At 43.9% G+C, this 25,817-nt stretch overlaps 1 protein-coding gene across 10 annotated transcripts in view; it reads left to right on the top strand.

Annotated features, from left to right (window-relative positions):
- The window catches only part of PLD1 (phospholipase D1), a 204,993-nt gene that overhangs the window by 19,482 nt on the left and 159,694 nt on the right, over positions 1-25,817 (top strand). For 3 of the 10 annotated variants that reach the window (XM_049105844.1, XM_025425597.3, XM_025425593.2), the window contains exon 1: positions 20,705-20,862. The exons of 3 other annotated variants lie outside the window; for them this stretch is intronic. The gene's annotated coding sequence lies outside the window, so the exon portion shown is untranslated. Of the gene's footprint in view, positions 1-2,667; positions 2,890-13,074; positions 13,172-20,704; positions 20,863-20,967; positions 21,119-25,817 lie in introns of those variants that run through there. 4 more of the 10 variants (XM_049105845.1, XM_049105846.1, XM_035710216.2 and 1 more) reach the window with 3 other exon arrangements.

Here is a 25,817-nt window from a genome sequence, read left to right as displayed (position 1 = left end):
ATCTGTCGAATAAGTAGATTTGGATGTGACCACAGGCTTGCCATATGAAATTCTATGCCATGGGAATCAAAGTTAGCGGCTTTGTGAGGACACATGTTGCAGACTGTAGAGACTTTTTTGTAGCCTTTTGCCAACGCGGAGAAGCATGGAGAAATAAAGGTGGATTTCTCTGCTCTGATCCTCTTAAACACTCACTGTGTCCCCATGCACAGGGGAATACTGGGGGGAATTAAATGTCACTGCTCCTTATAATGCATCAACGTGGACGTGTTAGTCTGCTGCTACAGGAAGAGGACAACTAGAGAAAAAACTCCTTGGGTCAGTTAGGTATTGTGTTTAGCTACCAGTATCAGAGACACCCCCCACCCCCCGTGGCTTTGCTTGCCATGTGAAAGCAGTCTGGAAGCTTGATGGCTGCAGGCAACTCCAGCTTTCCAATCTGCCCTGTCCAGGTGGTGGCCCTTGACCAGGATGGCTGCTGAGCCTCCAGACCTTGTACTGGATGAAGAGGGGGGAAGAAAAGAGTCTGTGGTCTCCCAAGGACCTGCATCAGAGTTCCATCACTCCTATTTACATCTCATTAGCCAAAGCTGAAGCACATTGGCCTGGCTGCAGCATTGTATTTAATTCCCTCTCATTTATAAATCTCATTTTTTGAACAATTGATTCACCCCCAGTCTCCTGGTCGTTACTGCAAGAGATTGGGAGAGAGCTCATGGGAGAGTAAGGTTCTTTAGTTTCTTTCCGGATGATTCCATGCCAAGAGGTCTTCCTCTGTCTTCTCAATAGTAGTAACTCCAATATCATGAACCAGTCAGGGTTTATCATGGAGGGCGAGCTAGTAGGTTATCGGGATTTAAGGGATTTATTGTAAGGAATTGGCTTGCCCAGTTGTGGGGCTAGCTAAGCATGCTTGAAATCCATAAGAGTTTTGAAATTCAAGCAGTCAAGAGTATATCATGAGCAGACTGGAACTCCAAGGGCAGGAGCTAAAGCTTGGAGTCTCTGGATTCAGGGAGGGTTTAAGCTTTTTTTTTTTTTTTTTTTAAGAGCTTTTCAGCTAATTCCATCAGTCCCATTCAGTATCCTCATCTTTCTTTTGACTAAATTCAACTGATGACAGACCTTAATTACATCTGCAAGGGCCCTTCACAGCAGCACTAAATTATATTTGACTGAATAACTGGGAAAGTGTGTGTGTGTGTGTGTCCTGCAAAAAGGTGGCTGTCCCCCCTCCTTCCTCCGGGACCGGGGAGAGAATATTCCTTACCACCAACCTGAAAACATATAAGAAAGCTAATTCTGGGACGTGTGGTTCAGGCTCACCAGGTCGACGCATCACACAAAGCCATCATAGACCATGATTTAGTGGCCGTCCAGAGAGAGCTGCGGTAAAGACCGATCAGTGTTTCCTCATTTCTGATATTCTGGAAGAAAGTGGACTGATAATATCATTGGTAGCTAACAAGAGGCTGGCAGTGTGCATTTTAATTTTTTCTGCTGTTTTCCCGCTCCATTTATCATAGATAGCTGAGACCTTATTCTTCATGCTTTTGTTAGGCCAGTAAAGGGCTTTGAGGCTCATCAGCCATGTGAGCTCATCAAAGTTAACAGAACTTAAAATTTGCTTCTAAAACTATTATGGCAAGATGTCCAATTTTTTTAATAGCACAAATTATTTTTCTCATCTGTGGCTTTTCTGTCTTCCGTATATAGAGATGTGAATGGTGCCTTTCATTCTTTATTCAGGCCCAAAATAGCTTTGTAGCTAAAGGAAAAATTAGTAGCATTGCAAATTTGTTTTTACTGATGAGACTCAGATGCTCACTAATCTTTTATTGGAAGAGTTCTCTATATTCTTTTTTAAAATAATGGCTCTATTGAGATTTGATTGACACACTATGAAGTTCACCTTTTTAGAGTCTGCAATTCAGTGATTCTTCGTATCTTCACAGTTTTGAATTAATCACCACTAATTCCAGAACTGTTATATTCTTTTATATTAAATATGGAAATATCTTAAGACAGTGAAGAATTTGAAAAACTTAGTTCTGTTATCTGATCTAAATTCACCTCAACACAGAAGTTGGTGACTTTTGGTGAGGGCAGAGTTGCAAATGGTCGGGCTTGGTTTTGTGGAAAGAATACACATCTGGGGTTTTCTTCCAAATGTAAGTCTATTATTCCTTCAGATGTAATTCAAAATTGGGGCTTTCATTCACTTGTTCAGCAGAGATTTATCAAACTTTACTCAGGGCGAAGCTAGAGCCCGATGAGACTTTGTCAGAAACCTTGTGGTCAAGTGAGCGGAGGGATTGGTAAAGTCCTTGCTGGCCCAGGAGGCACGAAGCCACTGGAGCCAGCAGACCCGGTGGGTGGAGACCCCATAACTGTGGATTTGCAGGAGGGAAGGGACCACAGGTCTTGAGAACCCATCTGAGCATTCCACGAAAAAGCCAAGTCTTCTTAGGGGTTGGTGTGACAGCAGCTGCGAGCAAAGCTACTAAGGTCTTCTAAGAAGTGGCCACAGATGCTGGGAAGTGTGGTGAATGTTGCTGCCACCAGTGAGAAATGACACATGTGGTGTGGTTTGTGTCCTCACTTCCTTCCTATCCTCTCCTTCCACATCACCTGTCGGAGAGGCCTTCCCTGACCGGCTCTGGACCCGGAGCCCTGTCCTGCGCCTCCGCTCGCTCTGCTGTTTCTCCGGAGCTCTGGGGTGCGGGCTGTTATTGCAGCCTGGCCCCCCACTGCTGTGTGCAGTCAGGGCCGCAGGAGAGCAGATGTCTCGTGCTGAGCTCGCCCCAGTGCGGCGTCTGGTACCGAGTCTGGCCCACGGTGCTAATGAGGACTTGCTGCTGCACGAGTGCAGGATCTGAAACAAAAAAGGTATGGACCTTGAGAACCTCCCAGAGGTCCCGCCTCCTCATTCCATTATCTCCGGTGGTTATGATTTCAACATAGGCCTTCTGGGGGGCGGGGGTGGGGAGGCACAAGCATTTAGGCCAAAGCAAGACCTTTCTCCATGTGGTTTCATACTCCCATCCTCTCTGTGCCTCTCTCTCTCTTGCCCCATCCCAGGACTCTCGGTGCCCAGCATGCCATGTGCTCTGCGGCTCTAGGGTGCTTTGAGCAGGATGCCCTTCCTCCCTTGTCCACTTAGACCTAGAACCTCCTGTGCCTTTCTGGGGTCTTCCCTGACCACCCGTTTTCCCTGTGGGCTGAACCACTTCTGTCCCCGCTCCGTGTTTGCACAATCGTTTCATGCACAGCTGTGATGGTGCACAGTAGATTTTGGTTGTAGGGCCACACAGGCAGCCTCCTCCATGAGATCGCCCGCTTTAGGAGGACAGCGTGTGTCCCATTGAACTCTGAGTCCTCTGTGCTTGGCGGACGGCGTAGCGGAGAGTGGGTATCCGGTAGATGCTGGAACAAGAAGTGCAATTCAGACAAGCACCCACTCATCAGTGCAGTAACGGCCAGGAACAATTTAGGGGCACGCACATCACCGCCCTTGGCCGTAGAAGCGCATCAACGGGAGTCCGGTAAGCGCCGGTGTCTTGCGCAGTGACGAGTGTGTCAGCGCGGAGAGCCTCAGCAGCAGGTGTGCCCCAGCTGTTCGGCCTGGCCCTGAGCCGAGCTGCATCGTGGCTCCGACCGAACGTGCCCGGGTCAGTGCTCGGGAGACGCACAGAGCTGCTTAGAACAACTCCAAGAATGTGTAATAAAGAATGTGTTACTCCGGGCTATCTGCTGCTGCAGATTTTTGCAGATCTTTGTTGGTTTTGGGTTTTATTTGGGAAATTAGTGAGAGGTGGGCCTTTGGAAAAGCAGAAGCAAGCTGTTGGGCTCAGTGACGTGCTAACTGAATGAACTGGGCTGGATGAGGGGCTGGGAGTCCTGGGTGCTAAGGGGGGGTTCACGCCTCCGCCTCCCTGGTGGGCAGCCTGGGGCCCTGGCCTGGTTCCCCGCCGCTGCTAATCGGGCCCTCCTTTCCTATCACCCATCTCCTCTGGTCACAGGCCTGCTTCTGGTTCTCACAGGGAGGAAATGCAGGTGAACCCACAAACACGGGTTGTTTTTGTTCTTCAGGCTGACAGTGCTAATTTTTTTTTTTAAGGTTTTATTTATTCATGAGACAGAGAGAGAGAGAGAGGCAGAGACACAGGCAGAGGGAGAAGCAGGCTCCATGCAGCGAGCCCCATGTGGGACTCGATCCTGGGACTCTAGGATCACGACCTGAGCCAGAGGCAGATGCTCAACCCCTGAGCCACTCAAGTGTCCCTAATATATTTATTTAAAAGAAAACGCTTTTTCTCTTTTTGTTTCATTCTAATTAATTCTTGTATTATCTGAATATCATTAGATAATAAGAGGAAAGATAGTTCGTTTTCTCCAGTGAGAATCTGGGTGCGATGAATGTGGTGCTTCATAGGAGCTATCTGCCCTCACCCTGCGTCAGCCTGCCTTGTTTATACTGGAACTGCCACTGCTTCCCACCCCGGCCCTGCCCCAACACCCCACACCCTGAACATTAAACACCGTGAACAGGAACACCATACCATGAGCATTAAAAAGGGGGAAATATCCTTAATTTTATTTTCTGGGTATGTTGACATCAAATAAATTATAGCACAGACAAATACACTCTAGATCCCTTTCCTGGTGCATAAATTCATAACCTTCACACTTAGGTTAATAGAATGGTTGTGGGGTGTTTCTTGGGTGCTGCATTTTGTATAGTCAGCTCTTGAGGTGTGAGAGAAGCTTCACCCACTTGGGGGCACCCAGGTATTTATTTAATAATAATAATAAACCAAAACCAACTGGCAGGAATTGCCAATAGAAAGTAATTTGATCTTAAGAAAAAAGGGGAGAAATACCCAGTGCAGGTAGACCGTGTCAGCATAACTCAGTGGGAAAGTCTGTGTTGAACACAGCTGACCATATCCTAAGGAAGTCACCAGACAGCCTGATTTATGGTGCCGGGTCCGTAAAACCCCAGCCAGGCTCCTCTTAGCGGGTACTTCTGCGCAGGCCTGCAGCCTTGGGCGGCTCAGAGGGAAGCTAGCAGTGGGAAGGCGGAAGGAGCAGTGACTGAGAATTCAACTGTAAGCTTCCCCGGGGCCACGACCACATTTTCTCATTGTCTGTCGTGTGCTGGGTGCCCAGCATGCTGCTGGAGATGTGCACCCGGTGACTGTCCAGTGAATGCTGCATCAGTGCACTGGGGGAATGGACAGGGAACTGAGAACGGGCAGGCAGGGGAGGGAAGATTTAAAGCAAGGATGACCTATTAATAAAGGGAGTTGGTTAGCATGAGACACAACCACAAGGCAATGCGTGTGTTGTGATATGTATTTGCTTGGCTAGAACGTTTGCACCAGAGACCAGCCTTGGTGGGGAAATTCCCTCATTACCTGTTCTACTTGAAATTCTGTGGGGTTGAGCTTTGTATTAAGTATGTGTTATGTATGTGTATATATAATAGACTTGTTCATTTGCATTTGAGCATGTAATCAAGCATCACAGACGCTCAGACACCGTGAATGCTCGAATTACAATTTTTATGGTACCATCCAATATAAATTTATGATTATAATGTTGCTTTGAGGTTGGGGTGAACGAGATCCCGAAATGCCTTTTGAATTCTTAAATAATAGTTAATTATGTTAGATGTTTTTAGGGTTCTTATTTCTTTCCCCTATTCTAATTCCTTGAGAACTCAAGGCCCAAGCAACCGCTTAGGTCACTCAGCTGCTTTATTAGCCCCTGAAGCATTAACAGAGGGTTAGTCAGCCCAGCCGGTTCAGGTCGGCTCCCCCGTGGTTCTAGCTTCTCGAATCTTGGATCCACTTTCATGAATTCAGCCCAGGGCGAATGAACCCTACACATTTGCTAGAGGCCAAACTCACTGGAGACTGATGAAGGCCAGGATACAATTTTATTTAAGAAGCTATTATTTCTGTGTAGTTCGGATAGTTTATTGGTGAGTAAAACATTCTCATACCAGGAAAATGTGCTGTGAAACCACATTAAGGTCACAAGGGTCCTTGGAGGGTATAGAGCAACGCGAGCCTGATGGCCTTAATCGTGAAGCACCATTTCCACCCTGGAAGTTTAATCCTAGAGACATTTATGGAGTGTCTGTTGCGTGTTAGGGAAAAAGGGAGCCAGCAGCCATTGAACGCTTTCTGTGCAGCAAGTGTGATGCTTGGTGCTTTTACACACTTGGTTTTACATGCTTGTGGCATATAAATCACTGTGGAGTATATAGGGCTGAAAGAACTAGCCTCCATCCTTTTTCTTTTCTTTCTTTCTTTCTTTCTTTCTTTCTTTCTTTCTTTCTTTCTTTCTTTCTTTCTTTCTTTTTTTTTTTTTTTCTAGCCTCCATCCTTAAGGACCTTCTAGATCTGTGCTGTCTGGCTTGATATGGGTACGTGTGGCTATTTAGCACCAGAAATGTGGCCAGTCCAAACTGAAATGTGCTCTAAGTGTAAAAAGCACCTTAGGTTTCTAAGACGGAGTACAAAAGAAATGTAAAATATTTCCTTAATAATTTTTATATGAATCGTATGTTGAAATCACATAGTATTTTGGATAAATTTGGTAAAATAAAATGTCATTGTTTTCACTTGTTTCTTTCACTTTTTAATGTGACTACTAGAAAATTTTAAATGATATATATGGTTCACATTCATGTTTCGCACCATGTATTTGTTAGACGGCGCTAGTATACAGGTAGGGCACATACATAAATTGCTAGAATTTCACGATGGGCATTTAAGTTGGGGTGAACTTTTTGGAGGATACTCTGGCGATAACCCATGACTAAACAATCTGGAGCTCTGAGTTACTGTCAGACACAGAATGCTGAGCTTAAAATAGGTACACCTTCCATTGTGTTGAACTTTTTTCCCATTGGTTCCTCTATGTTTGTCCTGTCAACAGATGTTTATTTTTTTTAAGGTTTTATTTATTTATCTGAGAGAAGAGAGAGTGAGCATGAATTGGGCGGGGAGGGGGGAGAGGGACAGAGGAAGAAGGACAAGCAGACCCCTGATTCAGGGCTCGATCCCAGAATCCTGAGATCATGACCTCAGCAGCTGTTTATTGATTAATTTTTACGTCAGGCACTGTGTGAGGCATTCTGAGTCCGATACAAAGATAAATCATGGGAGAGTTCCAGATTGAAAGACGATTTGCTGTAAGGAGTGGGGTTTAGATTCTGTTGCCCCCAATAGCTGATACCAGGGGCAACTGGATAGACATCTGAAGAGGGGCCGATGTAGAGCTTTGGCAGCTCCAGAGGAGTGTGGTGACTGTTGGCTTGGAGTCTGTGTTTGAGCCGGAACCTGGAGGATGAGAGGATGTGCATGGGCAGAGATGGTGCAGGTGGAAGGGATGGACTAGATGGAGGGAACAGTGAGATCAGAAGGTCAGGGGTGAGGCTGGGGGGCTCTTGTAGGAGGAAGGGGGCAGTTCACCTGCCTGGGACATGATGTTTGTGCAGGGGGTGTGGTTATGGCCTGGACTTGAAGAGCAGGAGGCTGGGCTGCGGAATCCGGAATAATTCTATAGTGAGTGCTTAAATGCCAGTGAACGTGTGGTACCCTAAAACAGTCTCTCAAATACCCAATGAAAAGTCCGTCTAAAATTCTAAAGGCCTGAAAGAGTCGTGGCATCCTTTTTTGTTTTTCTTCTTGAGAGTGAGGTGACTTAATGTTTAAATTCTTTTTAAAATATTTATTTATTGGAGAGCGTGCAAGTGTGAATGAGGGGAGGGGCAGAGAAGGGAGAGAGAGAGAGAGAATCCCAAGCAGACCCCCCTGAGTGTGGAATCTGACCCAGGCTCCAGCCCACAACCCCGAGATCATGACCTGAGCTGAAACCAAGAGTTAGATCCTTAACTGATTGAGCCACCCACGCGCCCCAGGGTTTAACTGTTTTTAAAATAAGTTCTTTTGAAATAATTACTTTGAGTCTAGTTCCTTCAAATCCTTCTAATGTCCTATTTGCTTTGTTCCAAGCAGCAACTCATTCCTCTTAGGAGTAGGGAATACAAGGCCTGAAGGCACGTGTGGGAGAATAAATGTTTCTCTCACAGCCAGTTTGTCATGATGAAAAATCATACCAACTCCGTCTTGTATTTCCCATTCCACGAAAATAGAGAACACTTCTACAAAAATTATTTTTTTGAGCAAACGAGGGCAAATAGTCCCAAAGAGTCTTTAAAAAAGACCAAATTGGTACATACCCTGTCCAAGCACAGAGAATTACAGAGGCTGGAGGGCTGAAGGTACCGAAGGGTGTTCCAGGTGGACGTAGGAGAAGGCCATCTGGGTCCAAATCCCAGCTCCTCCGTCCACCAGCTTTTCTGCTCACTCCTGACCTCGCCAGATCAATGCTTTTTACGTCCAGCCCTTGACTGCTACCTTTTTGCTTTCTGTCAAAGCCCCTTCTACTCACCTTTTCATCTATGGTCCGTTGTGTTACCTCGCTCCTCGCTTACTCTCCTGCAAAACCCAGTGTTGGTGAAAATCAGGGTTCTGCAGGCACAACTCTGCTCCAAACAGCTGAGCATACCTGGGACATGCGCGCACACACCTCTGGTGACCCAAACTCCATCCCTCCACCCTCTCCAGGGACGCTCAGCGCTCTCTGGCAATCCTACCACGTTCGTTCTTTCCCTTTCTGACTGCTTCACACCTTTGCCTCTTTGCTCAAACCTCTACTATCTCCTCCTGTCTGTCTGTCTGTCTGTCTCGCTCTCTGCTAATGATCCTGCTGCTTTTTTCACTAGGAAACTAGAAGCAGCGAGAAGAGGAGCACCTCCTCTCCCCCCTGCCACATCCTCCTGCCTTCACACATACCTGTGTCCCCCAGAGCTGCACTCTTTTCCGTGGATGAGCTGTGTGTGCTCCTGGCCGAGGTCCACTACCTCCGACCCACCGGGTCTGGTGCTCTTGCCTGTTCAGAACTTGGTTTCTGTAGGATTCTCCTACTAGCTTCGTCCGTGTTCCTCTATTCACCGGGTCATTCTTACTATTCGAACATTCTATAATATCTCTCTTCCTCAAAGATACCCCTTTGAATCCTTTGATACCCCTTTGAATCCACCAGCTTTGCCCCACTTCTCTGTTCCTCTTTATTTTTTTTTTAAAGATTTGCTTATTTTAGAGAGGGGGGTGGGTGGGAGAGGGGCCAAGGAGGAGAGAGAGACAGAGAGAGAGAGAGAGAGAGAGAGGGAGAGAGGAGAGAGAGAGAATCTTAAGCAGACTCCACGTTGAGCATGATGCCCGACTGGGGGCTCAATCGGCACAACCCTGACATCAGGCCCTGAGCCGAAAACAAGACTTGGATGCTTGGCTGACTGTGCCACCCTGCTGCTCTCTCTGTTCCTCTTTAGAGCAAAACTTGTTTGATGAGGGAGTTGTCTGCTCTTGCTGTCTGCAATTCCCTACATTTTACTCTCTTCCCAGCGTTTTATGAACATTTTTGAACATACAGCAAAGTTGAAAGATTTTTAAAGTGAATATCCCTGTAACCACCACTTAGACTCTGCAACTAATGTTTTGTCTTATTGCTGTAATGCATATCTTGCCATCGACCCATACCCCTATCCTTGCATCAATCCATCTTATGTCTGATACATTTTATTTATTTTTAAAAAGATTTTTTTTATTTATTCATGAGAGATACACACAGAGAGAGGCAGAGACACAGGCAGAGGGAGAAGCAGGCTCCATGCAGGGAGCCCCATGTGGGACTCGATCCCAGGACCCCAGGATCACGCCCTGAGCCAGAGGCAGACGCTCAACCACTGAGTCACCCAGATGCCCCTAATACATTTTTTTTAAATAAAAACCTTTATCTAAAAATAAAACCCCTTTATCTCGTTTTTTCATTAATTAATTAATTCCAAATTCTTGTATTATCTGAGCCAAGGCAGACGCTTAGCCACTGAGTCACCCAGGTGCCCCTGCTTGGATATGTTTTAAACTAAGTTGCAGGCATCAGTGCATTCTTTCCTAAACACTTCAGTGTGCATATTATTAAGTGGAGTTCAGTGTTTATAGTTATTTTCTCTTTTGAGGTGAAATTACACTGAAATGCACAAATCTTGAGTGAACCCCTCAGAATTCTGATGAATGCACACCCACCTCTGCGATCCAACCCTTATCCAGGGATGGAATATGGCCATCAGCACAGAAAGCTCCCTCGTGCTCTAGTAGGTACTCTTTTTGGCAAATTCACTCATTGAGCATTTATTTTTGAGACTCATCCATATCATGTACATTTTTCATGCCTGCCTTTTGCTAAGCATCATTCCATTGGCCATATCACTGTTTGTTTTTCATTTTCCTGTTGATGGACACCTGAGCTCTTTCAGGTTTGAGCTGTTATAAAAAACTTACTATGAGCAAACATAAAAGTCCTTTTGCGGATATGTGTTTCCTTTTGACTAAATACTTCGGCATGAAATGATTTGGTTACGGGGTAGGTATATGTTTAGTTCTATAAGAAACTGCCAGAACTGTTTCTAAGATGGTTGTATCATTTTATATGCGGACCAATAAGTATATGAGAATTCTGATTGTCCTACATTCTTGCCAGCGTCTGATTTTGTCCACTCTGGTGCTTATGTATGTAGCGATATCTTACTGTGCTTTTTATTTAAATTTCTTTGATAAATATTAACATTAGGCATCTTTTCATGTGCTTACTAATCTTCCTCTGTGAAATGTCCCATCAAATCTTTTGCTCTCTTTTTATTGAACTATAGTCCTTCGTCGGATATATGATTTATATTTATTTTCTTCCAGGCTGTGATTTACCTATTTGTTTTCTTAATGGCATCTTTTTTTTTTCCTTAAAGATTTTATTTACTTATTTGAGAGAGAGAATGAGGGAGAAAGAGAGCGTGAGTGGGGGGAGGAGCAGAGGGAGAGGGAGAAGCAGACTCCCTACTAAGCAGGGACTATGATGCAAGGCTCGGTCTTGGGACTCCGGGATCATGACCTGAGTCAAAGGCAGATGCTCAACCCACTGAGACACCGAGGTGCTTTTCGGTGAACAGAAATTTTTAACTTTGATGAAGTCTAATTTTTTGTTTATTGCTTTCTGTGTCATTTCTGAAAGCTTTACAGTTTTAACATTTACATTTAGGGTTATGATCCATCTGAAATTAATTTTTAAAAAATATTTATTTACTTGACAGAGAGATACAGAACCATAGAGCACCAGTGGGGGGAATGGCAGAGGGAGAGAGAGAGAGTAGCAGACTCCCTGCTGAGAGGGAGCCCCACGCGGGGCTTGATCCCAGGAACCTGGGATTGTGACCTGAGCTGAAGGCAGATGCTTAACTGACTGAGCCGCCCAGGTGCCCCTGAAATTAAGTTTTGTGTATAAGATTGGGGGTTGAGATTTATTAATTTATTTTTTGTCACACAGGAATTTAGTTATTTTAGCATCAGTTACAGATCATTTCTTTATTGGATTTTTTTGTTGATTTGTGAAAATTGAAATGCCCATGTAAGTGTGGGTCTGTTCTTGAGCTCTCGGTTCTATCCTGTTGCTCTGTTGATTCCATGTCAGTATTACACTGTCTTGATTACTATAGACTTACTAGTCAAAATCTTAAAGTCAGATAGTATAAACCCTCCAACTTTGGTCTTATTTTTTATAATTGCTTTGGCTCTTCTAGGCCATTTGCATTTCTAGACACAATTTAGCACCAGCTTGTCAATTTCTACAGAAAAGTCCAGAGAGATGTTTGTGATTAGGATTGTTAGATCAGATCATTTTGTGGAGAACTGACATCTGAACAGTATTTAGTTTTTAATCTATGAACATGGTATATCCACTTATTTAGGTCATCAATTTCTCTCAGCAATGTCTTGTAGTCACATTCTCATTTGAACTCACTCCATGTGGGTTCTTGTGACCAGGTCCCCTAGAACCACTCGTCCCATCACCAATGTCCTCTGTTGGTGTGTCTAATGGCAAGTTCAGTCTTCCTGTTTATTTCTCAGCTGCCTTTGATGTAACTGATCACTGTAGAGTTGAAGCATTTTGTTCACCTGGCTTCTGAATCATCATGTTTTTCCATGCTTTCTCATCGGCTCTCTTTTGGCCTCCTTTGCTGTATTCTTCTCTTCTTCCTAACATTTAGATGTTAGAGGGCCTCGAGCCTCAGTCCTTAGCCTTCTGTGCTTTATCCATTCTCAGTCACATGGTATAAATAAATATGTTATTTAAGGCCAATTTTATAACTCAGTTCAGAATCCCAGACTTCTATATCCAAACCCCAGATGACTATATCCAACATTCTACTGATCCTCATTTGGGTATCTAAAAGATGATATTAGGGACACGTGGGTAGGCTCAGTCAGTTAAGCATCTGACTCTTGATTTCAGCTCAGGTCATGATCTTGGTTGGGGTCATGAGATAGAGCCCCATGTCAGGCTCCATGCTTAGTGCAGAGTCTGCTTGCGAATCTCTTTCTCCCTCTCTTTCTCTCCCTCCCTCCACTTGTGTGCTCTCTCTATAAATAAATAAAATTAAAAAAAAAAAACCTAAAAAACGAAGTATATCACACTTAATCCATGCAAAATGGAGCTCTTGATTTGCCTCTAAAACATTCTACTCCTCCTTACTCTCCACCACCCACAGTAGTCCCAGCTCAGTAACTGGACTTTTCTCTCTGTTGCTTTATATGTCATAGTTAGAGTGTTCCTTGACACCTCTTTTTCTTTTACATCCCATACAGAGGATGGACAGCTCACATCAGAAAATCCTCTTGGGTCTGTCTTCACACCAAGGCACCAACATCTCCCACCTGGCTTACTGCAAGATTCTCCTAAGTAATCTGCTTTCTCTTAGTCTATTCGTTAGCCCCACAACTGGAATAATGGTTTAAAATGTCACAGCATTTCACTCCCCTCATTAAAACCTTTCAAGGCTTTTCCATTATATTTTGGCAGAAAAAAACTGCAGTTGTTTACATAGCTTTATGATCAAACTTCCCTGTTTACTGACTTAATTCTCTTCTGTTGCTCTTTCTTTTACAGCCTCTGACTGCATTGACCTTTCTGTTATTTTCGAGCACTCCAAGCTTGTTTTGACCTCAGGGCTGTTTGTTTCTTCTGCCTGGAACCTTTTCTCCAGGTAATTACAGCTTACCTTACTCCATTCAGGTCTCTGCCTAAGTGTCATCTCCCCAGGGAGGCTTTTTCTGACTACCCTACCTAAGGAATGTGTGCCTACCTGTGATCACTCTACAGTCCCTAACTCTGCTTTGGTTTTCTTCTTAGTACCTACCATTATCTGGTTTGATATTTATTTGTTGATAGCTTACCTGTCCTAATAGAATACAAGTTCCCCAAGGATGGGGCATTTCTGCTTGGAATCATTAAATGCTGTTAGCAATGCCTCTCACATAACAGGTGCTCAAAAAATATATGTAGACTGGATACCTGTGGGCAAGTTCACCTTGCTGGCCCCATTTTCTTCATTTGAGAAATGGGGAAAATAATGGTATGTACCTCACAGGGCAGATGTGAATGTCAAAGAAAATATTGGGAGTAGTAAGATAGTGTGGTGATAGTGTTGGCTGTCATTTTGTTGTTATTATAATTGCTACTTCGTAATATAAATGATTTAGGTCTCATAATCAACAAATAGATATGAATGCTATGTAAGGTAAAATTAATTTTGCCTGGTGTATGCTTTCTACAATGGTTGATTTTAGAGGTGTAACCTATGATCTGCAGTTATTGATAATTTAGTTGGGGGAAACAGGTATAACTACATGAAAAGCTAAATGCGATAGGATACTTAACCAATCCAGACCGCAACAGAAATATCAGGCATGATTAATTGTCTAATGCACTTGCTGCTGATTATTCTAGGTGTGATACATAAAAACATTTTTTTTTCTTCTAAATCCAGGTGATCTGAGAAGGTTTTGTGGAGGCTGTAGGTTTGGGTTGCCCCAGGGAAATCTGGGGAGGATTTTAGTCTATTACTGGTTGTAAAGGGAAGGGCATCACAGGTCCAGGTCCGGTAATGACACAACCCGAAGTGGGGTGGTAGAGGGTGGGGAGAGGAAGAAACTAAGGGGGTGTGTGTGAAGAATTGAATAAACCTTTGTGACTGGTGAAAGAAGTATAAGGAGGAAGCTGTTTGAGAGCAATGTAAAGGAAACGGGGTAGGCACAAAAGCAAATGGCTTCAGGCCACAGGAACCGCCAGGGCACCAGATCCTTCCAGTTAGGTAGATTGGGCAAGCAAGGCAGGAAGTGCTTCTGGGTGGTTAGGAAAGAAGGGAACATATCACAAGCTTGTTGCAGGCAGGTTCGGTGCCCTTCTCGCCCTGCCCCTCTCTCCCCGGGCTGGTGGCCGGCGGGTTACCCTACAGCACATTCAGGGGGTGGCTGTGCTGGGCCCGTGCGTCCACAGAGAGGCAGCAGCAGGAGGGCTCCATTCTTCTGTGCCCAGGATCTAGAAACCAATTTTGAACTTCTGTTCTTGCCCACAAGAATTCCCACTCTTAGTTTTTAGGTGATGCGAGTAGGAGACAAGTGACCCATTTTTACTGTGGCTCCTTATTAAAGAAAGAAAGAATAGGGAACTTGGAAATTAAAGGCCCATTAATAAACATACTAATTTATGTTTTAACGGGCATGCTAAGAAATACCCAACTTGTTTTTCAGAAGACCGTATTATGTCAGTCGTATAAAGCCACATTGTAGAGAGGAAAAGAGTGCATTGTATGAGAAGGCGCCACGTAATCTGTGAATTGATCCGGTTATAAAAAAAATAAATAAAGATAGGTTATTTCGTTGGCTATGAGATAAAACCTGCTTTAATGATACCATTTGGTGTAAATTTGCGGTGACCTAAAAGGCTGTCTGTAACCTACACCTTAAGTTTCTTCTTTTTACCAACTTACAAAATGTTGTTACCTTTTGGGGGTTAGAGTAGGTTTTAGAGCTGTCTGTAGCAGTTGAGGAAGTGACCCTGTAAAAGCAGCAAAGTAAATAAAATATAGATATGAGCCGTGACAGATGTTGCAGAATGGAGAGTGGAGGTGAGGACAATAAGCGATGTTGTCACGAAGGCAGTGCTGGCGACACGTGTCACGGATTAAATAATAACGCCCGTTGGCGGGCACAGTGGGGGGAGGACAGAGAGGGCGTTGTTTCAGCTCGTCTATCTCATCTCAGACTAATTGCTTAAGTACAGGCTTCTGTGCTGGCCATAGCCAAAGGAGAATTAGATAGTCGAAATACTGTAAATTTTGTGACCCACTCTGGATGGCCAATGAGAACTAAATAAAAGAGCTTTGAGCCTAGAATCCAAAGCATTGTTAGCCTCGCCTGCAGATGGTAACCCGGAGGGAGGCAGCATCCTCTGGCCAGGCTCTGTGCTCACCGTGCCTGCCTCCCCAGATCGGGTTCTAGCTGATGTGACAAAAGGCATAGACTTCACGTGCTCCTCTGCGCTCCTGACAAAGCCCCACAGAGGGGGATGGCAGGTGCCACGTCCTCTCACCTGCACCACTCCCTGCCCCCCCCCCACCCCAGGAGTGGGGTCTTCCTGGGTTGTGGCCTCTCTGAAGTGTGACGCAGTTGGGGTTGACTTTTCCTCCTCTGGGCCTTTGTGATGAGCTAATGAGCTGATACACGTGAAAGCACTTTGCTGACACAAATGAAGGGATGAAGTATTTTTATATACTATTTTTAGGATGTGTAGTCGGTGGAGGAAAGAACACACAAGTCAGAGCGCCTGGGTTTGAACCCTGGGTGGTTTCACTAGGTTCCCCCCTTTTCTGAATTCCTTTTAAAAATATCTTTCTGTGGGTTTTTCTTTTCCTCCTTTAATCAGATAGATGTTCTTTTTTTAAAATATTTTTTAAAGATTTTATTTATTTATTAATGAGAGACAGAGAGAGAGAGAGAGAGAGAGACACAGGGAGAGGGAGAAGCAGGCTCCATGCAGGAAGCCTGACGTGGGACTCGATCCCAGGTCTCCAGGATCATGCCCTGGGCCGAAGGCAGGCGCTAAACCACTGAGCCACCCAGGGATCCCCAGATGTTCTTTTTTTTTTTTTTAAGATTTATTTATTGATTTTTGGAAAGAGAGAGAGAGAGGGAGAGAGAGAAAGAGAAAGCATGCACGTGTGTGCAGAGAGAGAGAAACCCCACTGCAGTGGGACTTGATCTCATGACTCTAAGATCATGACCCGAGCTGAAATCAAGAGTCAGATGTTTAACCAAATGAGCCAGTGAGGGGCCCCTAGATGTTCTTTATTTTTGTGGGATGCCATTGGCAATAGTGAAATCAAGGAATCCCTTTTCAGAATAATGTTTAATGCCTAAACTAAAATGCATAAAATTAGAATGCATAGGATTAGGAAGGAAACCATTTATACTGATCTACAGTTATCCATATACCAAAAAATATGTAATATTGTTTTACATATATATACTTTATTAATGCATTGCCTATCAAGAACTAGTGGCAGGTCTAGTAACTACTATAATTTTGAAGCAGTGACGGGTGGAAATGATACTTTGTGACAATTGTAATGTGATATGAAGATATCTTTGACTTCACAGGTCACAGGTATGGCTCCTTTTACTTGGATGGTTGCCTACATTCATAATGGAAGGGAATGCTCAATTTCAGTTAGAGGTTAATAAAAATTAAAACAAAAGTGTCCCCCCACCCGCATCCTGACTTCTGTTTGAGATCCTCAGGAACCCCTTGCCTTAAAACTTCACCCTGGGGGCTCCTGGGCAGCTCAGTTGGTTGAGCTTCCAAATCTTGATTTCGGCTCAGGTGATCTCAGGGTCCTGGCCTCCAGCCCCGTGTAGGGCTCTACGTGGGGAGCCTGCTTCAGGATTTTTCTCTCCCTTTGCCCGTCCCCCTGCTCGCTCATTCTCTCTCTCTCTCTCTCTCTCTCTCTAGTAAATAAAATCTTAAAAGAGACCAAAGTCCAGCTCCTGGGCCTGTCTCTGCCAGCCCTCTGCCTGCCAGGGGCCTCCTCCTCCCGTGTTCCCAACAGGTGGCCTCAACACCCCCCACCAGGCTCAGGCCGCAAACCTAGCTTCGGGAGAGCATCCCTGCTGCCTGCCTTGCTGCCCCAGCCCCTTGGTCTCGCTTGGGAAAATGTAAACTCTTGTAAATTTGCAAGTCCTGGTCTGCCCTTCCTGTGGCCTGGAGATGTCTTCTTAATTTCTACTCCGCAAGGCCTCGCGCCTACTCAGCTTTCCCCCATGCCCATCTGGTTCCTTTCTGGGTCAGACTCTCTTGGTGCCTCTATGCCCCTGTCATTTGCCATCAGGGGATGCCTGCCTCCCTTGCAGGATTTTCTCCTGCTCCCTGTGGTCCCTCCAGTGGTCCGTCCCACGGCTCCCTCTTTGACCTGGAAGGCTGAGTGGGTGCCCTCGGCCTGGGGTCCCCCACCTGCCCTGGAGCCTTCTGGTCCCCTTCTGTGGCTGCCTTGCTCTAAGCCTTTCCCACTCTGAGGACTGTCTGCGGAGCAGTTCTCCTCTCCCATCTCCCCCTCCCTTGGGTCTGACCAGGGCCTGGCAGCCTTTCCCAAGTGCTGTGCACTCGGGAGGAACAGAGTTGTTAGAGTACGTAGTTAGGAGCCCTCACATCAGAGCCAGACTGCTTGGGTTCTGATCCCGGCTCCACCACTAGCTGATTGGCAAGCTGCTGATTCTGTGGGTGCTTCTGTTTTCTCGTCTGTGAAACTGGCATAGAAAGACAGGGCTGTGATCTAAGTGAGCTACTGCTTGTGAACCCGTTCAGAACCATGCCCACGCTTTAAGCTCTTATAGTAAGAGCCTAAGTATTAGCTGCTGTTATTATTATTAGTTTTAGCTTGAGTAGTGTGGCTTGGGCTTATCTAAAAGTCACATCCTGGGGCACCTGGGTGGCTCAGTGGTTGAGCATCTGCCTTTGGCTGAGGGTGTGATCCGGGGTCCTGGGATCGAGTCCCTCATCGGGCTCCCTGCATGGAGCCTGCTTCTCCCTCTGCCTCTCTCTGTGTCTCTCATGGATGGATGGATGGATGGATGGATGGATGAATAGATAAATAAGTAAAAGTCACATCCTACTATTATTTTTTCCTGGAGTTTGCTACTCTAGTGTGATTGGAAACCCAGTATTTAATTACTCTTCATCTCCACTGAAACCCAGTATTTTCTCATCCCCATTGCACATTGATTTTGGCAGAAATAATTTATATGAGACAAAAGGAAATACTTTTGACAGAGAGGCAGAAACAATCTTAGGGGTATGGCCTTTTCATAGAGCGAGGGGCACTGCCCCACCAGTACTGAGCTACTTGAGCTGGGGGTTTATCCATATTTCTTCCATTTCAGAGATTATGTTGACCTCGAGGGCATTTTTCTCACAGCTTTTTGGGTAAAGAAGAGATTAATATTACTTATCAGGATTTTTCTGGGAATGTGAATCATTGTATATGTTTGCAAACCAGATCACAAAAAAAGAGATGATTTTCAGTGCAATTAGTTTTTTTTTTTACATGAGTGTTTTCATGTCCTCAAGAAATATTCTGCTCTTGTGCATGTGGGGCAAACTTTCCATGACCTTTACCACACATTTTATGTGGCATTAACGTGCTCTTATAATGGATCCTTTTCTGCTTTTTTCTCTTCCAGCCTGAGAGTTGCATTTCTGCTGAGGTTTAACTGTTCCAGCCTTTTCTCAGTTTTGCCACCAGGTGGGGTTCTGGCTCCTTTTTAAGGCAAGGGCCGCGTATCTCTTTTTTTTTTTTTCTCTCTCTTTTTTTTTTCCTCTTTTTTTTTTTCTCTCTCTCTCTCTTTTTTTTTTTTTTCTCACTGAGGTGATCGTCTTGACCGCCTCATTCTAAGGGGACCCCATGAGAAAACGTTGAGCCCTGACCTGGGAGTGGGTGGCGGAGGCAGGCAGGTGTGGCCTGCATGGAATTCCAGGGAATCTCCAGGTTTTTCATGCCGGATCTTGTTGAGCTCATGCTAATGACTTCAGTTTCACAGGTTTTGAGTAACTTGATTTTACCAGCGATACATGTAAATCTTGTTTGGCAGCAAGTGAATCAAGTTTTCCTTGAAACTTTGGTCCACTCTTTTGGCTTAGAAGAAACAATAGAGTTAGGTAATCTTGACTAATACGTTAAATAGGTCTTCTTTAAGTAAAGTAGAAATCGTAGAAGCAAGCCAGGACAATCAAAGCTGTCCTTAGAGTTGACAACTAGGGGCAAACTGTGTGTGTGGTACTGTGGACACGTTGTGCTGAAAAGCAGAGTATGGATTTTCATTAATTCTTGAGCAATGTGTTGGAATATTATGGACTGTTTTAAGATAAAAACGCCTTAAGGAGATTATCAATTGCACATTCCTAGAATGAGAGATAAAATTTAAATTTCTCAGTTTAAAACCATAGTCCTGTTCAGTTCCATTTTATTTTATTTATTTATATATTTTTAAGGATTTTATTTATTTATTCATGAGAGACACAGAGAGAAAGAGAGACAGAGGGAGAAGCAGGCTCCATACAGGGAGCCCGACGCGGGACTCGATCCCTGGTCTCCAGGATCACGCCCTGGGCTGAAGGCGGCGCTAACCTGCTGAGCCACCTGGGTTGCCCTCAGTTCCATTTTAAGCTATAAAAAACCATAATACTGCCAAAAAAATCTTTGATCTTATCAATATAACTTTAGTGTAGATGGTGAAACTGATTTATGAGTGGTTTTTAGATTCACAGACACCAAGTGAGGATCATGTTAGGTTGATCCTCAGATGGAAGCTACACTTGGGGTGAACCACAGTATAATGGATAGAAATATGGAATCACTGTACTATACATTTCTAACTAACGTAACATTGTGTGTTAGCTATACTGAAATTTAAAAAAAAATAAAGTTAGAAGTTTCTATATTGTAAAAAATTTTTTTAGAAGTTTCTTTAGTACACCTTCTCTTGAACTTGATTTTTAGAAGTTACTGAGATGTTAGGCTTAATTAATCCTGTGCCTCCCCCAAATCTGAAAACAGTACATGACTTTGATTCTCTCGGAAATAGTAACTTCAGGGGATCCCTGGGTGGCTCAGCGGTTTAGTATCGGCCCCTTTGGCCCAGGTCGTGATCCTGGAGTCCCAGGACTGAGTCCCACGTCGGGCTCCCTGCATGGAGCCTGCTTCTCCCTCTGCCTGTGTCTCTGCCTCTCTCTCTCTCTTTCTCTGTGTGTCTCTCATGAATAAATAAATAAAATCTTTGAAAAAAAAAAAAAGAAATAGTAACTTCATATGTCCCTCTTACGCACCGTGAAATTGCAGTGCTGTATCACCACCAGTTAGCCATTGGGACAACATTGTAAAATTCAAATTTCATGGCCCTAATGGGGTGGGGGGGGCAGACTGTATTCCTCCTATTTAAAAGGAATGAGTCACTTTACTACAGTATGTGAGGAGCAGGAAGGGAGTGGGGGTTCTCTTCGTGTGTGTGTGTGTGTGTGTGTGTTACGGTTTTCTTAGGCAGCAAATTCAAAAATGAGGCCTGAAGCCTTTGCTCAACTGTGTACGTGGGTTTTGGTTCTCACGGCCGCCCCGTGTCTATTTAACATATGGGGAGTGGTTTCAAGTTCATTACTAAAGCTTATAGGCTAAAGTGCTTTGTGGGCTTGGCTAGGGTTTAAGTGGCCAAGTTGGGAACAAACTGCCTTCCTCGTGCATGTGGATTCCTTCCTCCCCTCTGGGCTATCAGCTGCTTTGGAGATTAGGTTCCTAAGGAAGGATTCTCTCAGTAGAGCAGTATGAAGCGGCTGCTTTCACAGGGGCACCAGGTTAGTAAAGAACAGTGTGGACTTCGTGCTGCGTGTCAGACTTTCTTTCTCTGCTCACGGTCGTAGGGGAGCCAGCATAGCATGTGAGCCGCGGCCGCGCTCTTGTAGAAAATAACGGGAGTCGCTTGATCCCGGGTCGGTCGGGGGTTAGGATCCTCCTTAGAGCACAGGCACGGTCTGACAATATTAAATGCACGTGGAAGCTAGGAGGAAACGGCGTATGCTGGATTTGCAGTCTAGAGATTTATACTCGGTGGTGAGCATTTTCAGTTCCTTTTCCCCGGTTCCTGCCTTTGTGTCCTCCCGTTAAATCCTCTAGGCGTAACTGTGATTGTAGTACATGGGTGATTGTACTTTTTTTTTTTCCCATTTTTTCTATTTTATTTTATTTTATTTTATTTTTTTTGGAGCCTTAGGCAGCCGTGTGTTGCCGTCTAGCTAGTGGCTCTGTGCCTCATTCTCGGGCCCGACGCGCGGTTTTCCCTTGGGCCTACTTGTTGTAGTTACAATGAACCAGAATATCATTTTAATTTTTCTCTTTGAAGAGTCTGGCATTTTTCTAGAATGCCTCATAAAATACCCGCATAGCTATTGATGTGGGCGGAGTGTACAGGTGGCTCAAGCTGGACTGAATCCCTTTTTTTGTCACTGTTTGCATTCTGGGGTAGTTTCCTCGGAATCTGAGGTTACTTTTGGAGTAAATCTGATGAAAAATGGAGTGTGCCTTGTGAAACATAGCAGTATTGCTAATGGTCATAAAATGAAATTCAGCGAACGACATTAAGTACCAAGGGGCGTCTTCTTTAATTTCAGTAAAGACCCGGAGAGCAGTTTTATCTTTATTAGTTTGTCACCAAAGTAACCCAGCATGAAATTGGTCTGCAGGAGTAGTTAGGTTGGATGATGTTTTAAAGTTTGAGACCCTATGGACTATTCTTATTTTTATGTTAAGTGTGCTTTAGTTCGAGGTAATGTGCTTGTGTTTTTAAATAATACGAATCTGCTTCTGTTATTGCTATTTTATCCTGCCCTTTAAATTCCTCCCCTGCTGGGAAATATGGTGCATTAGAAAGGATCCATCCTTCCATGTTCTTCTCTGTTTAAAAAAATAAAATTGAGGGAAAAGAGGGATTAAAAAAAGGAACTTTCAAAGGGTCCTTGAGGTGACATGCTAAATTTTAAGGACCTCAGTTCCTAAGGATCACAGTTTCCATATCTGCTGAGGCTGGAGTTGTAAAGTGATGATTATGTGCCATTTCAAGATAATAAAATTAACTGTACTTTATACCCTGAGACACAGCGGTCCAGTTATATTGTTGCCCCTACCTCTGCAGATCTTTTTTTTTAAATAGCAAATCCACGAGGTCATTTTAGTTTAAAAAAAATAAAAAGGCCAAGCCTGCTCTAACTTGCTCAATATATGCTCCGACTGCATGTTTGTACTATTATGCTATTATGAATCATTAATGCTCTTAATTTAAAATTTAAAAGAAGACTTTTGTCAACGTGATTGTAGCTATCCAGTGATTAAAAAAAAAACAAAACAAAACAATAGTTAGGGACATTTTGCTCATTAATTATACTTGTGCTTAATTAGCATGGATAAAAGTCTTAAAAAGCCCACATAAAACTCATTTTGTCTGGGAGATCTGTTTCTGTGTTCCCAAGGCCTTCACAGCCTTTCATCTAGAGAGGAGAACCAAACAAAATACCAGTGAGGAGAAGCACAAATAAACAAATGTGGCAAAGTAGAGAATAAGAGGGCAAGTTCCCTAAAAGCCACATTTTAGGGTTTTCCCAAAGAATATTCATTACAATAGTTTACTTTGAACCTGGGGAGGGGAAAAAAGACCATATTGGTAAGGAGTTTGGAATCTGTAATTTGAGGATAAAGTAGCTAAGCAAATCTTATTCCTGACTCTAGGTTTGAAGAACACATGCCGTAATTCTTATTCTTATCTTGCCCGGCTGGTTTAGTTTTGTTACGTCTCTGCCTTTTGCCTGGAGTCAAGTAGAGACGAGTATTTTTCTCATTCCATACCATCTAATTTTAAGTGAGGCTTTGAGCTGGTTACTTTTTATCAAACATGCCTTCTTGCTCCTCTTCAGAGTACTCAGTGTCTCCTAAATCGCAGATGGCTTATGAGCCTAGCTGGTGATGCAGCACGTGATCCTTACTTTGTTTTAAAATAATCCAGAGTTTCGAGGTTGGAGATGAATCCTTTGGCAAATGATGTCCATTTTGAATTGGCTCACACCCCAATTATCAGGAAAACTGACTGGCGGTGAAAGTCGGGCACTCCGAGGGAAGAAACAAATATGTAGAAGTCATTGTGATATTAGAGGTAGGTTTTTCAGGAGTGCCTGGGTGGCTCAGCCGGTGAAGTGCTTAAGTGTCTTGGGCTCAGGTTGTGATCTCGGGGTCCTGGAATCGAGTCCCACGTTGGACTGGACTCAGTTCCACGGACTGCTTCTCCTTTCCATCCGTGCTCATGCTCTCTCTCACTTTCACTCTATCAGATAAATAAATATATATTTTTAAAGTGGCTTTTTTGACTGCTGAACCTTGATCAGTCCATTGATGGCCCAAATCACTCTCCTTCCACCCTCTGGTCTGGATCTTCGCGGTGCCCTTCTGAAGGATGTGTTGGCTCTTGGTCTGCAGTTTCGGGCCTTGGAGGATTTGCAGAAAGGCTCTGGTGAGCAGTGCCACCACTGCCTTTTTCACACCTCAGTCCTGGGTTGTGGCTTAGCCCTGCTCTCTGAAGGGGCTGGTGCGCAGGTGTCTTGTGCTCGTGTATCACAAAGTGTGTGTGTTGAGGGTGGGGGCCGGATTGTGCTGCCAGCCGTCCCAGACTGTGACTACTAACTTCCCAGACAGATTGCAAAGTCTGAGGACAGATTTTACTCCTGAGGCTGATCTGACCATGGACCTCTCCAGTTCCCCCTTTTATTCTGAAAAACCCGATTTACGTTTTATATTTTAGCATTTCTGGCAATAGTGGTTATGCTGGTCATAGCAGGAATAGGAGAGGTAGTGGTGGTAATAAAAACACAACAACAGCTACCACTAAAACCATTTCCTAAGGGCAGTTCCTGTTCTAAACCTCTCATGCACTCCTCACAACAACCCTAAGAGGCCAGTTGTCCTTATCCTCGTTTTACAATTGAGGAAACTGTCCCAGGAAGGTTATGCAATTGATCCAAGTCCTAGCAGGTAGCAGCAGTAACAGTGCTATGCCTCAGAGGAGTGCTCTGGTGGTGGTGGTGGTGGTGGTGGTGGTGGTGGTGGTGGTGGTGGTTAGTATGAGAAGTGGATGTTCTTGGGAAATATAATCCAATAGTTCTTATTAATGAGAAACAACCATATAAACATAGACATCTGTGTTGCTCTTCATGATCAAAGATGTTTCTGTTGATCCATTGTCAACCAGTAAGGAATGTCCTTGGTGTTCTTTTTCTACTGGGTGGGAGGTGAGCTTGTTCTCTGCTTTCTCGCCTGTTCTGCTCATGACCAATGGTAAGGTATAGAATTTGCCCATGGTCACTGAATGAGACCAATGGTGACCTGTCCACATGAAGAATAAGCCAACAGCATTGGAAACTCTTTTGACTGTGTACTTAAGCTAGCCTTGGAGCTTTTGAGACTTTAATAGGCTAAAATAATAAAACCACTAAGGCTAGGAACTTGGATCTTCCAATTGTTTAGCTTTAATTTGGCCTGTATCAGTGTCCTCTTTATTCCTACCCAGTATGATTTCCTGCTGATAATCAAAGCTCTGGTTATTTTGTCAGTCCTGAGGGCTTTCTGAGGCTTAGTAGAAGGCCAAGAATAGAAGACCTATATTTCCTTTAAACATGTAAATGTGCATTTGAAAATGTTGGGCAAATAACTTAGTCCAGCTTTTGCTAAAACTTAAACATGTGACACTTAAGTTTGGAATCTTTAACAATGTTTAAAAACATAGCCCACAAATTAAGGAACTAAGCTTAAGGAGAAGAGAAGAAAAGGAAAGAAAAGAAATCGAACAGTAACAATTCTGCTCTTTGGATGGGGAGGCAGTTTCTCTTCCTAAAACCAATAGAAGAAATCACAAAAAGAATCGGGTAGGGTAATGGATTGGAGTTTTCCAAGTAGGAGTGTAAAAGCTCTAGGTATAAAGATACTCAGTTATTATCATAAAAGGTTAGAAATAATCAAAACGTAGTAGAAGAAAATTGCGTGATGAATCATTAGGCAACAATTTTGCGACTATATGAAAAAATTGTATTAGGAAGTGGTGATGATAGATCTTTAACTTAAAACACTCCACATAAAACTGTTTGTGCATCACATACTTGGCCATGTTTAAAATATACCTATTTCTGTGTGTGTTATGTTTAAGGAGAGTAGAAATGACAATCACCTTAAGGTAATGGGGTTTAGGAATTATTCTGAAGGTGGGAATTTCTAGAAGCTTATATTTTCTTTTCTCTGTATACTTTTCCACATACTAGTATTTTTAAACATGATTATATTTGGGGAAAAAAACTATTATGGAGAGAAAAAAATGAGAATAAGATGTACCAAAGTTTAATTGTAGGTTCACATCACCTGTAATCTATTTAAGGTGGTGGCTTTAAGAATGATTTTAATTTTCCTCAAATAGCTTGCAAATCTAAGATTTCCTTTAAGAAGACATTATCATTTTTAGAAAAAAAATTTTTTTTACTTATTTATGATAGTCACACAGAGAGAGAGAGAGAGAGAGAGAGAGAGGCAGAGACACAGGCAGAGGGAGAAGCAGGCTCCATGCACCGGGAGCCCGATGTGGGACTCAATCCCGGGTCTCCAGGATCGTGCCCTGGGCCAAAGGCAGGTGCCAAACTGCTGTGCCACCCAGGGATCCCCACATTATCATTTTTATAATAAAAATTAAAATAGATTAGGAGAGACTGGTTAGATTTGAAGTAAG

The sequence above is a fragment of the Canis lupus genome, chromosome 34 (genome assembly GCF_003254725.2).
Source record: "Canis lupus dingo isolate Sandy chromosome 34, ASM325472v2, whole genome shotgun sequence".
Lineage (NCBI taxonomy): Eukaryota > Metazoa > Chordata > Mammalia > Carnivora > Canidae > Canis > Canis lupus.
The sequence above is the reverse complement of the archived record's forward strand: the minus strand, read 5'-3'. Positions and strand labels throughout refer to the sequence as shown.